Source organism: Nanorana parkeri, unplaced genomic scaffold, assembly GCF_000935625.1.
Source record: "Nanorana parkeri isolate BGI_ZX_2015 unplaced genomic scaffold, ASM93562v1 scaffold710, whole genome shotgun sequence".
NCBI lineage: Eukaryota > Metazoa > Chordata > Amphibia > Anura > Dicroglossidae > Nanorana > Nanorana parkeri.
Window position 1 is genome coordinate 267627 of NW_017306978.1, and position 15766 is coordinate 283392.

Here is a 15766-nt window from a genome sequence, read left to right on the forward strand (position 1 = left end):
ATGTTCGAACTCCTTCTATACTTCGGGTCGGCCGAACATGCTTAGCATGTTCGGCCGACCCGAACCCAGCTGCAGCAAGCCGATGTATGGCTGATTTCAGTCGGTCTATGGCTGAAATCAGCCATACAAGCCTGAAGTGAATAGCCGAACAGTGTTCGGCTCACTTCACCTAAGGTCGGTTATTCACAACGCTGCCTTTGGCAGCTTTGTGAATAACCCCCTAAGTAAGGCAGGTATAAAATAGGCATGAAGGAATGCATATAGACATAGATATATTTGTTGGTAACCTTCTATAAAAAAAGAAGAACCCGCAATTTTATCTGATATAACTTCAAGCTGACAATAGTAATTGGCATCCACAATTGTTTATTCCATATTTAATAAAAATAAAACTTTGCTTTTGTCTTTTTATTCAAAAGAGCTAAAACAAATGAAAACTAATATTTTGTAGCACAACCGTTTGAAGTAATCACTGCAAACAAGTGATTACTGTGGCTCTCAATGAGACATCTGAACCTACCAGCAGGTTGTTTGGCCTACATTTGTTGAGCAAACTGCTCCAGCTGTCTCAGATCTGAAGGGTGCCTTCTCCATAGTGCATATTTCAGCTCTTTCCATAGAGGTTTGATAGGATTCAGATCATGGTTAATGGAAGACCACTTCAGGAAAGGATAATGATTTCTTCTTAGACATTCTTATGTGCTTTTAGCTATGTGTTTTCAATCATTATCCAGTTACAATTATCCATGACCCTCAACTGAGACATACTGTAGCTTTCTGATATTAGGCAGTATGTTTTGCTCCAAAATTCCTTAATAGCATTGAGGTTTCATTGTGCCCTGCACAGATTCAAGGCACCCCATGCCTGATGCGGCAAAGCTGCCTTAAAACATAACAGAGCCTCCTCTATGGTTCACAGTACGTACAATAATCTACTTTTGAAAAAAAAATTGTCTGTAAACATAGAGCTGATGTAACTTACCAAAAATCTCCAGTTTTGTTTTTATCTGATTACAGGGCAAACTCTCAGAACAGTAAAGTCCTCCTGAGTCTTCTTCCTTTGAGCCCACTGTTTCTCAAAAACACCATCTAGCTACCAGCTAGTGCCATGGAAATGTGTATAAATTACCCCCTGAGTGCAGAGGAGTGCATAAAAGAAGTATTTTGGAATAAACAATGTAACACACTAGAAGTGCAGAGAATTTCAGGGAGGGGAAGCATGAAGAGTCGAAATAAACACAGAAACACACTAGGAGCCCAGAGAAAACACTGGAAACCTCAACATTTGTATAAACAGCAGATTAAAGAGACCCTCTGCAAACTTAACGAGACACAGGGGGTGTTAGTGTACTGACACGTTGCCTTAACATTTAGCAACATTAAGACAGAGGTTGAGAAAAGATTAACTGAAAGCTGAGAACCATGCACAGGGGGCTGAATTCTTCCACACTGTTATTTTAGTAATTGCTGTTCAGCATCACATTTGGGCATTACTTAGGGCAGGCTTTCTAGGAATACCCACTCCTTCTGACTGACATCTACACCTAATGAGTCTCATCCCACTGCTTGCATCAGGGCTGATGGGTCTTGAGAGGAGTATTAAGGTGGGGTGCTGTGATGTTTTTAGGACTATATGTACAGCACCCTGCTGGCCCTTTCCACCAGCTATGATCTGCCTGCATTGCAAAGAAAAGCACAGGAACCCAGTGATGACATCACTGGATCTAAAATAAGGTATTTCATAAAAATTGAAAGGTTTTTTTAAAATAAACATTTTAATGAGAGAGGAAGGGATAAACCAGGCAGGGCAAAGTATAAGCAGAATACGCTTCAGCTTTGAATTTCAGGAATTTATCACATATAAACTGCCACACCTTTATTCATCTATTAACTCTCTCCATACCAAGAATCATTGGCCCTTTCACTCAGTTCCATTACACAGATTATTTGAAGGAGTGTTCATTTAAAAGTTTTTTCAGAATTTATGCTTATGTGGTATGCAGTAAAACATCTATAATTTTTAATGTATGAATAGATTCAAATTGCTCTGATGATGAAATAGCAAAGAAGCATAAATTCATGTTCAAGTAAAAAAGAAAATTGTGTGCATCAAGACCCAAATATGGAGAGTTTCTGAATAATGCAGCAGATCCCCTTGTAAGATAAGCAGCTGCAAATGCCACTGGAATTACTTTGAAATTAATGCTGCAGAGGAGTGAAGAGAACACAAATAGGTAAAAAACAAAATAACAGCAAAACAGCTGTTTCCACTTACAAAACACCTTCTGCGCTAATAAAACTGAATGTGTTTGTTGGTTTAGTAACTCTAAAAAGCCACCCATTGAGAAGTTCACAAAAAAGAAAAAGAATAGCATTTAAATATTTAGCAGCACATTTATCAAAGAAAACAGTTAAAAGATGTTACCTTCAGGCAAATACTTGACTCGGAACTATGTTAATGATCACAGATGCTCAAATTCTTGGGAGTATTGTTTTTCATTGAATGCAACATTTGATTTCTTTGGGATAAGTTGCCATATGCCATATACAGTACTTTCTCATATTCCATCAACCAGTGAACAGTTAACATATTTTTTTCTGGTGATAGAGCTGATGTCTATACTTATTTTGGCAATAAATAAAATGTTTTCTGATACAAAATGATACTCCATGTTGTCACTAGGTGACCTCATTGGCATCATCATCAACCATCAGTCATCAATGCCACCATCATCAATACCGCAATAATTTTAAAGTGGTATGTGAGATAGTAAATCAAAAGGGCAGCATCACTTTGCTAAGCCAAAAAGGGAAACAACTTTGCTAAGCCAAAGACCCAGACTTCATTAAAGTAATACAATAGCAGATATTAGGGATGGTCAACATTCTCACATTGTAGTAAAAAGAGATAGTTAGGGATCAGCACTAAATTGGAGACACCACACCCCTAATTACAGTCGTAAGCCAAAAAAGAAGAAAAGATGGGGCTTTAAAAGTGTCTACTAACTAATGCCAGGGAGTATGGTTCAACATAATGTCAAAAAATTCATCAATATAATAAAATTCATTTTTAATAAAGAAAATACATGATTGACAAGGTAAATAAAACATCTCATATTCAATTTAAAACATCACTACATAAACGACATGTCACCTCTATGGAAATCATACAGATTAATATGCATAATAGCAATAATTCATCGTTTCTATATTAATTCATTACTTGAAAGTCAATAAACACATTATTCATCATATTAATACAAATTCCATAAAATAATAATCTGTATTTTTTCCTTTTCTTCGACGCGTTTCGCCGTAGCTTAGTCAGGAAGTTAATAGAGGTAGCCATAAATAGGATATGTGATGATGGTGAGAAAGACTCGCATCTGGGGAAGCCCCTCCCCTCAGGCAGGAGCACAAGGTACGGAGATGCCAAGGGGAAGCGGAAATGGCAGGCTCCCATATCTGTCCTTGAGCCACCTTGTGGGTGTGATAGGAACTTCTCATACGTCCAGAGAAAATTTGGCCCATTCCCCGAGCCCTCGGGTCTCCCGTCTCTTGGAAATTCCCTCCACAGACACACACACCGTCCCAAGGTATCGGCGTGTGACGTGTGCGGCAGGGGACATTCTCACATCCCTGATTTTATACCTAGTTAACAGCTGCAACGTGAATAAATAACAGGTCCCTGTCACAGGATATCTTCCCAGTACATTAAGATGAATGCTGAGAATTATGTTTATTTAAATGTATTCACTACTATGAAGCAGAACTAGCCAGTTCTATTTTGGCTTAAAGTGGGTTTTAGAAAAAATAAAAAAGTTTCAGGTTATCAGTTATCAAAGCATATTAGCACATTATGGCCAACTTACCTTGTAAAATGATCTCTTCCAGCGCTGCTCTGACCTCTCTATCGCGGTTTTGTTCTGGGTTCAGTCTCTTTAGCCTCTTAATTAGACAGCCATCATGATGTAACTCTCACACATACGCACAGGAGTTACTTCATCTCGGCATGCTGGGTCCGTACACTGAGCTCCAAAGGCAATATCCATAGGGGCTAATAAACAATGACATCTGCACACGGATTATGACTCATAAAAATATGGCAGTTAAGACCCATTTGGAGGTCCATTGTGGTACAACCCCCTAGGTATGCCGCTGCCCTAGTGCTTGCAGTGCACAGTGGAACCTGTCCCTCTTGGGGCCCATGTGTGCTGCACACATTAGGGATACATTACTGCCTAAAGTGTATCAAAACCCAAACAGGTATCTCAAATATTCTGTTGCACTTGTTACTATAATATCAAAAACTTTAATACTTTTCTTTATATTTCCTGCTATACTTAAATTTATTTCTGATGATCCTACAAGAAAGGTACATCCACATACATTTCCATACATAGGGTGCCAACATTGACTGAACTCAGCTGTTAAGCTGTCACCCTTTCCTGCATGTTCTTCTCCAGTTGGACTACAATAGGTGTTCTGGTGGGTTCCACCATAGTCTCTGTAGTAAAGCTGTAACATTCAGCTGCTGCTAAAGCATGCACACATCCAAAGGGGTTTATACAAATAGCCTACAGCAGTGGTATTCAACTTGGAAAATATAGCGGGCCATAAGTGCTGCCCCTGACATTTCCAAAGCAGGGATGTGTGGTCAGGGGAGGCAGGTGAGCCAGAACCTCACCTAGTATTATGGAGGAAAAAGCTGTCAGCTTCAGGTCTGAAGCTGACATCTTTTTCTTCATTCAGATCGGCTTCTATCAGGTTACACAGCAGGGAAATCCTCCCCACTGTGTAGCCTGCCATGGACGGAGCGCTGCCTGTTAATTATAGGCAGCGCTGCATCCGGCTTTTGACAGGTAGTTAGGTTACACAGCAGCGGGCTTCCCCACTGCTTGTGTAACCTATCTATTGATACAAGAGCTGTCACAGCCTCTACTCTTTCTTAGAGGCGTGAGCTCTGTGGATGGCTTGGACCAATGGCAAAGCGCCGTTGGTCCAAGCTGTCCAATCAAAAAAAGAAAAAAAAACTAGTGAGGCCATCGATCTGAGCAGTGACGAGCAAGTGAGGGACAGGGAGGCTCCTCCCTGTCTCTTCCCTTCCTCCTTCACACTAGCTTGGGGACCGGGTTGGGGTGGGGCTTCGGTCGACGGGGGCGGGGCTTCGGCCGGCGGGGCGTGCTGGGGGCAAGGCTGGGGAATGCCTCACCCGGAACCAGAGGTACCGCATGTCATTGGTCCAAAGAGCTGCACATTAGCTTAGTTTTTTTATAAATTTGCTGTTATTAGTACATTGCACTGCAATGTATGTAAAACAATGTTTGATCAAGTACCCATTCACATTTATGCGTTGCATTAACCCATGGTAAACTGAATTAAAAGTATAATGCACCACAACACATGATAACGGGAGCAATGATGCTCATGTTTTACAGTGCTATTAATTTTGAATAGCAACCCAATGCAATGTACAGTAGCAGGCAATGCACCGCTTTTGCAAAAAGAGTCATGTCCCATTATGAGTGCATTAAGGTGAATTACCAGTCTATTCAAAATAAATGGGCTGCCTCAAGTAAATATTGATTAACTATAAGGGGAACATGTATATTTACGTGAATCTTGGTGTGCTTTGTATATTTTTTCCCCAGGTCTGTACAGTATCCCAGCATGAGACCTCTCTGCAGGAGTTTCCTATAATATACACTGGTCACTGCTGCTCTCTTTAATCGTGCAGGGTGACAGATTTTTATCTGCCTGCTCTTGCAGTTTCTGCAGGCGTAAATGGACCCTCCCACAGCTCTGCTCTTTGCACAGGCTATGCACAGAACATTGACTGTGTCACTGCTACTTTTATATGATAAAAACTGAGTTTGCAAAAACATTTGTTGCACACAAAGTGGATTTATATGATTTGTGGCTGTTATGGAATATGTGGAAATAAATGTTTTTGTGCTCAGCGTTCAGATGTTATCTATTACAGCAATTTCATTGATGAATGAAACATTTTCTTGGTGTCCATATACACTATATTGCCAAAAGGGCTTCGGTCGAATGGGGCGGGGCTTCGGCTGGCGGGGCGTGCTGGGGGCAAGGCTGGGGAATGCCTCACCCGGAACCAGAGGTACCGCATGTCATTGGTCCAAAGAGCTGCACATTAGCTTAGTTTTTTTATAAATTTGCTGTTATTAGTACATTGCACTGCAATGTATGTAAAACAATGTTTGATCAAGTACCCATTCACATTTATGCGTTGCATTAACCCATGGTAAACTGAATTAAAAGTATAATGCACCACAACACATGATAACGGGAGCAATGATGCTCATGTTTTACAGTGCTATTAATTTTGAATAGCAACCCAATGCAATGTACAGTAGCAGGCAATGCACCGCTTTTGCAAAAAGAGTCATGTCCCATTATGAGTGCATTAAGGTGAATTACCAGTCTATTCAAAATAAATGGGCTGCCTCAAGTAAATATTGATTAACTATAAGGGGAACATGTATATTTACGTGAATCTTGGTGTGCTTTGTATATTTTTTCCCCAGGTCTGTACAGTATCCCAGCATGAGACCTCTCTGCAGGAGTTTCCTATAATATACACTGGTCACTGCTGCTCTCTTTAATCGTGCAGGGTGACAGATTTTTATCTGCCTGCTCTTGCAGTTTCTGCAGGCGTAAATGGACCCTCCCACAGCTCTGCTCTTTGCACAGGCTATGCACAGAACATTGACTGTGTCACTGCTACTTTTATATGATAAAAACTGAGTTTGCAAAAACATTTGTTGCACACAAAGTGGATTTATATGATTTGTGGCTGTTATGGAATATGTGGAAATAAATGTTTTTGTGCTCAGCGTTCAGATGTTATCTATTACAGCAATTTCATTGATGAATGAAACATTTTCTTGGTGTCCATATACACTATATTGCCAAAAGTATTGGGACACCCCTACAAATAAATGGATTCAGGTGTTCCATGAAATTCCTTGCTACTAAATATTCCGCTGCTGGGTCAATTTTGGTGAATTTTTCTGTCTAATGTCACTTGTTTTTTCCTGCGCTGCATAACCCTCCAGAAATGAGAACATGTTGTTGTTCATCAGATTCAAGACTCTGTTCATTACAGTTATGTTAGGTTAGTGCTTATCAAAGAAATCCTGGCACTCATTCCATTTTTCCATAATGGATTTTATCATATCACTGCTAACCCTTTCTTCCTCTTCCTCAGTGTAATGCTCCTCAACAAGCACCTTCTGCTGCTCCCTCTGGAGTTCAGCAAGTTCTTGCATTGTCAGCTCCTCCTTATGGTCCTCAACAATCTCCTCAATGTCTGCACCATTGACGTCCAGACCCATAGTCTTGTCCATGGACACAATCTCCTCCATCAGACTCTTCTGTGTCACTTTTAGTGACACATTCTGGCCACAGTTTCGTCCAGGCTGAGTTTTAGGTCCGGTACGTGACATCTTCCCAGGCTTTGTCAATGAGGTTGATGCAGTGGAGGACATTGAAATGTATCTTCCAGAACTCTTTCAGAGTCAAGGACGTCTCTTCAGTGACATTAAAACACCTGGTGAAGAGCGCCTTTGTGTACAGCTTCTTGAAGTTGCAGATCACTTGCTGGCCCATGGGCTGCAGAAGAGGTGTCGTGTTGAGGAGGAGGAACTTGACCTTTATGAAGTCATACTCAGTGCCCATATCATCCACCAAGGCTGGAGGGTGTGCCAGGGCATTGTCCATCAAAAGAAGGCACATTTCAGGCAGTTGGTTGTCAGAAAGATATTTTTTAACGGTGGGTGCGAACACCTCATGCAGCCATTCCATGAACAATTGCCTTGTGACCCAAGCTTTCTCATTGGCCCTCCACATGACAGGCAGTCTGGCCTTGTTCACATTCTGTTCCTTGAATGCACAAGGGGTCTGGGAATGGTACACCAGTAGTGGTTTAATCTTCAGATTGGCGCTTGCGTTCGCACAAAGCAAAAGGGTCAGTCTGTCCTTCATGGGCTTGAGCCCAGGCAGTGCCTTTTCCTCCTGCGTGATATAGGTTCTGTTCGGCAGCTTCTTCCAAAAGAGCCCTGTTTCATTGCAGTTGAACACTTGTTGGGCGACGTATCCTTCTGCCTTCATGAATTCCGCAAAGTCTTTTTTGTAGGCTTCTGCAGCGGCTTTGTCAGAACTGAAAGCCTCACCATGTCTTTTCACACTGTGGATGCCACTTATCTTGCAGAATTTATCAAACCACCCTCTTCTGGCTTTAAATTCATCACTAGATGAACTTGTAGAGGGATTTTGTTGCAGTACATCACTGTGCAATTTCCTGGCTTTTTCACAGATCATAGCTTCACTAACACTATCATCTGCCACCTGTTTCTCATTCAACTACACTAACAAACGTTTTTCCACCTCTTCCAGTACTTGTGTCCTCTGCTTGGTTAACATCGTTACGCCTTTTGCCACATCAGCTCCTTTGATTGCATCTTTATTCTTCACAATAGTCGAGATTGTCGACTTCACCATCTTGTACACCGAGGCCAGATCAGTCACACGAATACCACGATCACGCTTTTCTACAATTTCCTTCTTCAAATCAATGCTTATTTTCTTCAAAACCGTCTTCTTACCATTCTTGCTCTGCACTTTCTTGTTACCTTCATTATTGCGCTGCACTTTTTTTAACCACCATTCTTGTGCTGCACATTCTGGTTACCTTCACTACCTCTCTGCTTGTTCTTGTCACCCGGGTTACCGCTCTGCACATTCTGGTTACCTACATTACCGCTCTGCATGTTCTTGTCACCTGCATTACCGCTCTGCACGTTCTTGTCACCTTCATTAATGCTCTGCACATTCTTGTCACCTTCATTAACGCTCTGTACATTCTTGTCACCTTCATTACCGCTCTGCACATTCTGGTCACATTCATTACCACTCTGCACATTCTGGGGCAATCAGGCCCATTAATCAAACTCTGTTCTCCCCAATGACACTTACCATGAGCGTCAGCAGCAGGGGCAGCAGAGCCTCCCAGTTGCTAGAAGGTAAGGGTTCAAAGCAGGGTCAGGAGAGGCAGGTGAGGCAGAGCCTCACCTAGTATGGAGGAAAAAGCGATCAGCTTCAAGACTGAAGCTGACAGCTTTTTTCCCATTGCGAGCGGGTAGTAATAGGTTACACAGCAGTGGAAACCTCCCCACTGTGTAACCTGTCATAGATGGAGTGCTGCCTGTTAATTCTAGGTGGCGTTGCATCCTGCTTTTGACAGCTAAGTTAGGTTACACAGCAGCAGGCTTTGCCACTGCTTGTGTAACCTAACATATTGAGGCAAGAGCTGCAACAGCCTCTACTCTGTGTTAGAGGCTTGAGTTCTGTGGATGGTTTGAACCAATAGCAAAGCACCATTGGTCCAAGCTGTGGAATCAAAAAAACGAAAAAAAACCCACTGAGGACATTGATCTCTATGCCTCAGCAGTGATGAGCAATTGAGGGACAGGGGGCTCCTCCCTTCCTCCCTCTCTCCTCCACATATAGCTTAGTGACTGGGTTGGGGGCGGGGCATCGATGGGCTGGGGGCGGGGCATCAATGGTCTGGGGGCAGGGCCTCACCCAGCATGGAAGGGACAGCGTGTCACTGGTTAAAAGTAAATTGTGTGACTGGTATTTTATGGCGAAAAAATATTTACTAGACTTTACCTTCAGCTCTTTGCTGCTAGAGCTGTTTTTGCATTATTTTTTTTTGCATTTTTTTGCACCCATGTTAATATGCACTGACAATTATTTAAAGCCCAACAAAATAATATACTATCTGACAGCAGAGACCTTGTAGAAGAAAATGGTGGCAATTTTTTTTTTTGCACAATATTTATCAAAGCAAACTTTTCTGTTTAAAAAAATGCATATGAAAAATATAAGTGCACACACAATGTAACACAATATAATACCCTGAAATGGTGAAAAGCTTGGTGCCCCAAATAACCTAAGGGCCAGTTCACAACATATGCAGTTGTGATGCAGTCTGTTTATTTTGACTGCTGCAGTCAAAATACATCACAATGCTTTCCTATGGGCTTTCTTGTGCTTAATTCACACCATTGCAGTCCATTCAGATGCAGTCAGAAAAAGTACTGCTTGTCCTATTTTACCTGCATCTAACTGCACGAAACGCATCAAAACGCAGTGCAAACGCATCAAAATGCACTGAAACGCAATGGAACGCATACAAAAAAAACCAGAATTGATTGTGGCATCATCCAGGGACATGCAGGGGGAAAAACACATCAAAAAAGCATTACAAATGCGTTAAAACGGATCGCAATGCAACTGCGCACCAGTTTTAACACACCAGTTTCTGGTGTGAACTAACCCTAAAATATATGCTTTAAAAGCCTGTACAGGTCCTCAATTTAGAGTTAATCATTGGTAATGACCCCAGAATTATTGCTCTCACTCTGACATGTGCAGCAGATAGCCCCTTATATAATAGCATGTTACTGGTGACAGGTGCTCTTTATGGAGAAATTAGGAGAGCACAGCTTCAGTGGGCTGAAGCTCAGAGCCTAGGAGTGACAAAATCATTGTCACTTCCATGTTCATACAGTATGGAGGAGGTTAGTAAATGGATGTTCACTGGTCTCCCTCCCCTCCCTCTTTTAACACCTGCCATGCCTGTCCTGGGCCCCCAGGAGGGGCAGCAAAGCCCACAAAACATAGGTGGGGGTGTCAGGTGGGGGGAGGCACACATGATGCGGGTGTAGAAGTGATCAGATGGCTGTTAAAATCACTTCTACATGATAGCCGACAGTTGGCTGAGAAAGTGTTGGCTGGGGGAGGGATTACAGCTCCCTACTGCCACAGACTTATATCCATCACAGCAAAAGGGATAAGCAACATACAGTCTCTTCCTGCCTCCAAACTAGAATTGGAAAGTGAAGCAGCAACAGACTGAGTGTCCCCAAATACGGCCCCTCCCTCTACTAGTATGAGTGTCGTTGTATTGATATTTTGCTGTACATAATATATTGGTGGGTATTTTACTATCTGCCTGAAGTCTAGTTTTATTGCATATTTTTCAAAAATAAAGAGGTATTGGGTTTTTAGTTTTTCACTCTCCTGGAATCCTTACTAAGTTTGAATAGCATATTTTGTATATGGCATAGAAATAAAGTCATATATTGTATGTATGTATGTCTCTATAAGTGAAATATGAATGCATATTTATTATGAGATTTAAAGTGTGAATATATTACATACATTATTGCTGGCGCCTATTATGTAGATTTACCATTCAGTGAAAATGTTAATAATCTCACAGAGTCATTGCTGATAAACAGAGAACATATTACACTCTAGAGTAAAGCAGGTTTTTTTCTCTTTTATTGCCTCTCTACCCGCATTACTGCATTTGGAAGTGTGAGGGAGCCCACTGAGCTGGAGCATTGTCGGGGGGGGGGTTCTGCCCACCCCCCCCCCCCTGCAAATCACACATTAGTGGGCTCCTTCACATGCAAGTATGTATTTCATGCATGTAATTCATGTGAATTAGTAACACCTATCTGAGCATGGAGACATCAGTAAGGTAAACCGTGGACCTCAGTTTGATTCACTAAAGATGTGGATAAGATTTACTTTTTCTACTGTAAACCTTCACAAGAAAAAAGACAGAGTACAACTTTTTAAATAAACTGGCAATTAAAGCGGGAGATTTTCTTAATTTCAAATACAATATTTTGGCATTTTGTGAACAGATAAGGGTCAAAAAGACCTATTTAACAAGTTTCTACAAAAGGGATCTAAAAACCTGCACGATACTGTGGTCTCAAACCTTCTACTTTGGGCATTTGAGGTATAAAAGGGTCCAAAGCTGTTAATTGCTGCTCTGGACCTTTAAGATTGGATGAACTGGATGAGTGGATGTTCTTTAGTGTATGTATAGGAGGTCCGGAGAGCCTTTTAGCACAGAGGGTATTTGGCCTGATCCCCTATGTTATCTAGGTGAGAATCAACTTTTTTTGAATCAATAAAATAACAACAAAAAAAACAGTCATTTAGGATCCTATGAGCAAATCAGCTAACCTGCTGTCAAAGTTGGCTTATTAGTAAGCAATATTTTAGGGCTCATTCACACAGCCGTTCTACTGCCCAGATCAGCATATTTCTGTGGTAGGTACAGATGAGTGTTTCTGATTAGCTGTGGCCGCTCAGCCTGTACTAATGAGAGACTGAGAAGCTCCACAGCCGTCCACACGTAGCAAATACCTGCGGTTAGGGATAGATGAGTGGCCCTGGTCACAAATAGTTAACATAGAGAGCTGCTCATCTGTCCCTAGCTGCCTGTAACCAGTACTTGAGCAACTATATGCGAACAGCTATGGACAGTATTAGCCTGTCAATGATTTTAAAAGCTTCCAGTTGGCAGCTAATTGGAAATACCTGGCTGTACCCAACGCAGAATACGCTGATCTGGCTGGTGTAAAGCCATGAACATCCATGTGAATCAGCCCTGAGTCTTGTCTTGCTTGCAGCCAGACTATAGTAGATTCTCTAAGACAGTAACCTTATTAGTGAAAGCCAGCAAGGCCCCATTAAGCACATGTGTAGTATTTGTCATGTCCCATTAACTTAAGTACTTGAAAGTGGAAGAAAGTATTATTTTTATTTAAGCTGGTGAATTTTACATTAACATCAGTTTAGGAAGAGGTTCTTTACAGTAAGGGTGGTTAAGTTGTTAAATGCTTTACTGCATGTAGCAATATAAAAATGAAATGTAAAAAAGGAATAAAGGCTTTTCCTGTTTCTAATAATATTCTATAATTACTAATAGCTTAAATATCAATATTTGAAGCAAAATGTATATGACTACTCTTGAAGTGATTCAAGATTTTTTTTTTTTCCAACTGTGTGTATAAGTTCACAAAAGAGTCGGTTTGGTTCATGTTCATATGGACAAATCTGCAAAAGTTGCAAGAAGATGAACATGATGAACGTCATTAATTATTTTATAACTGTATCCCCGGCTTCTTCTTGAACGCCACAAATGCAAGTTTAAACAGAATTTTACTTCCCAAACATTCACCGGGTCATATGTTCTCAAGTGCACTTGGTAAAATAACATATCTTGTGATGCATAAATCATTGTCAGGCACATCAGAGAAACGGTATGCCACCTACAATTTATGATCAGGAACATTTTACTGCTTGAGGATAACAAGTTCATTACAGATCATCAGGAAACCTCCTTGGATTATTACTACTTTCTCTTGGGTGACAAACTTTCTGAGAAATAAAAAAATGGCTACAGAACGCCTGAAGGGCACTGGCTCACATCAAATTACAATGTAATACAGCAGAAAATCAAAAGACAGTAGAAAGCAATGCATCAAGATATGGAAAACAGATTCAAATGACAATACATGAAACATGAAATGCTTTTTGCAAATAGGCTGGTTATCCATTCAGAAATATAAAGTAGTACCTCTATAAGAAGGGCTTTCATTAAAACTAATTACACAATCTCAACATCAACAATTGCCCTTTCTGTAAAAAATAAAAACACATTTGGTCCCCATGGATAGATAATTCTGTTGCACCAAACAACCCCCGCCGTCTTTATACATTGTGATAGATGCCCATCACTCCCACCATTGGAGACGATACCTTTTGCATCGGTACATGGCCTGACTATATAACTACTCCACCGCACTCTGAAATCTGACTCCCCTTCCACCCACCCCTCTTCCCCCTCTTCCTCTGTGTGTCTCCCACATACCGTGTTGTTTTGTTTGTCTTTTGTGGTGCCCCTATATTCTTGTTTTAGCCACTGCCCGACGAATAAAAAGACCTCATACATTTGGTGGTCTATTCCTGAGGCCCACCCCTACGGGCACCTTGATGAGCTCTACTAAATATATGCTCCATACCTCTGTCATCCCACCTCCGCAGCACCAGACTCGATCACCTGAATGATTGCTATGCCAAGCGCTTATTCCCGAAAACAGGGGACCTTGATATACATGTATGTAATTACTCGTTACCACCTAAGACTTGATTCTAAGAAAAGCATACTGTAGTTCCCTCTCCCTCATATTTCATTTTCACTTTTACTTTTTATTATGTATTTAGAGAGTATGCAGATACATCGCCTATAATTTTATTGCTAACTGATACTTCCAATGGTACCCCTTGGGCTGTGATTATTGTTTGTGCACCCTGTACTGTATTGTACTGTATTGTACCCTAAATGTTCAAAAACAATAAAAATCTATGGTTAAAAAATAAATTAAAAAAAACACTTCTAACCAGTTGTAGACATTGGTCTAATGTAATCAAAGTACACAGGGCATATGTAGTACAGTATGCCCTGTCCTTCGATGTTGCTCTTCTCTCCGGGAAACTGCCAGGAGTTGCTGTGTAAATACAGCAGCTGTAGAAGCTGCTACGGTCAAAAAACAGACTTTCTTGCATACTGTTTATAAATATTGTTCAAACATGTAACAGTAAGATACAAAGTAACATTATTGCTTTTGTATCTACTTTAGTCTGCATATGATGTCAGTTAAAGCATTTTTTGTGTTCCTATTTAACCTTTGAATAATCCTTAGGCCCCTTTCACATGAGCGGTCTGATAGGGTCAGGCTGTCAGTTTTCCAGCCAGACCCCATTTACACCCGGTTAACCCTAGCCCCAGCTTGGTGTGAAAAAACAAACGGATCAGAGATACATTTCGACGTACCGGAACGTGCAGGACCAGGGGGTAATCTGAAGTAAATGGACATATCTCTGTTTACTTACAATTCCTCATAGACACAAATGGGGTCCGGCAGTTTCTGTTTCTTTTTTCTATCACAGCGGTGACATCCACTTTGTACTGCTGTGATCAGAAAAGGATCTGCTGATGGATCCTCTCCTGATCAGCCCATGTGAAAGGAATAGCAGTCAACATAGAAACAATAAACCGATCTGTCAGGTATAACAATATATTTCGATAAAGTTTCAATGACAGGGAAACCTGGATTAAAACATGCATAAGCATTTATTGAATTAGTACTGGATTGCAACTATGCTGAAAGAGGAGCAGAGCAGACAGGAAGTAAGACAGAGGACAGAGCATACAGAAGAAAAGAGAGGAAAGTAAGAAAAGAAAAAAACTGGAAAAGAGAGGGAGGCTCTCCCCACCCCACATGCGAGCCCAGCCCGGGAAGAAACGCTAGATGATTTATTCAATCACCTCCTGTAGCAGGGGCCCATATTCAGAAGTAAGTGTGAATTCTTGAACCATTTAAGGCAATGCTTTTAAGGCAATGCTCATCATGTGTGCCTCTATCAAATGAGATTAGATCCTCCCATTCTTTCAATTTCACTGACCTTATTCAATCAAAAAGATACCCAAGGGGCTTTGGTCTGTCTCCACAGGGTGAGTATGCAGCTTCTGGCCGCATTAAGCAAATGAGACAAAATGGAGTTCTTATAAATCTTTTTGAAGGTGGAATTGCAATGGATCAGGAAAAACGCTGGGTCTGCTAGGGTCTCAAGATTCGTAAACCTCTGCACAATACTGCAAAAAGATTACCAAAAAGTGGTAATTAAAGGACATGACCAAAAAACATGGAGTAGTTCTCCAGAAGAACTGCCACACCTCCAGTAGACATGTGCATTCGGATTTGTACGAACCTGCAAATCAACAAAATTCAGTTGATTCGGCAGTACGTCTGAATCTGAAATAACAAATGTATTATACACCCAAAAATATTCGGGCATACATAAATAC

At 41.1% G+C, this 15766-nt stretch overlaps 1 protein-coding gene across 1 annotated transcript in view; it reads right to left on the minus strand.

Moving 5' to 3' along the window:
* Nucleotides 1–15766, minus strand: part of FSTL5 (follistatin like 5) — a 447340-nt gene that overhangs the window by 243452 nt on the left and 188122 nt on the right. The gene's annotated exons all lie outside the window — the stretch shown is intronic.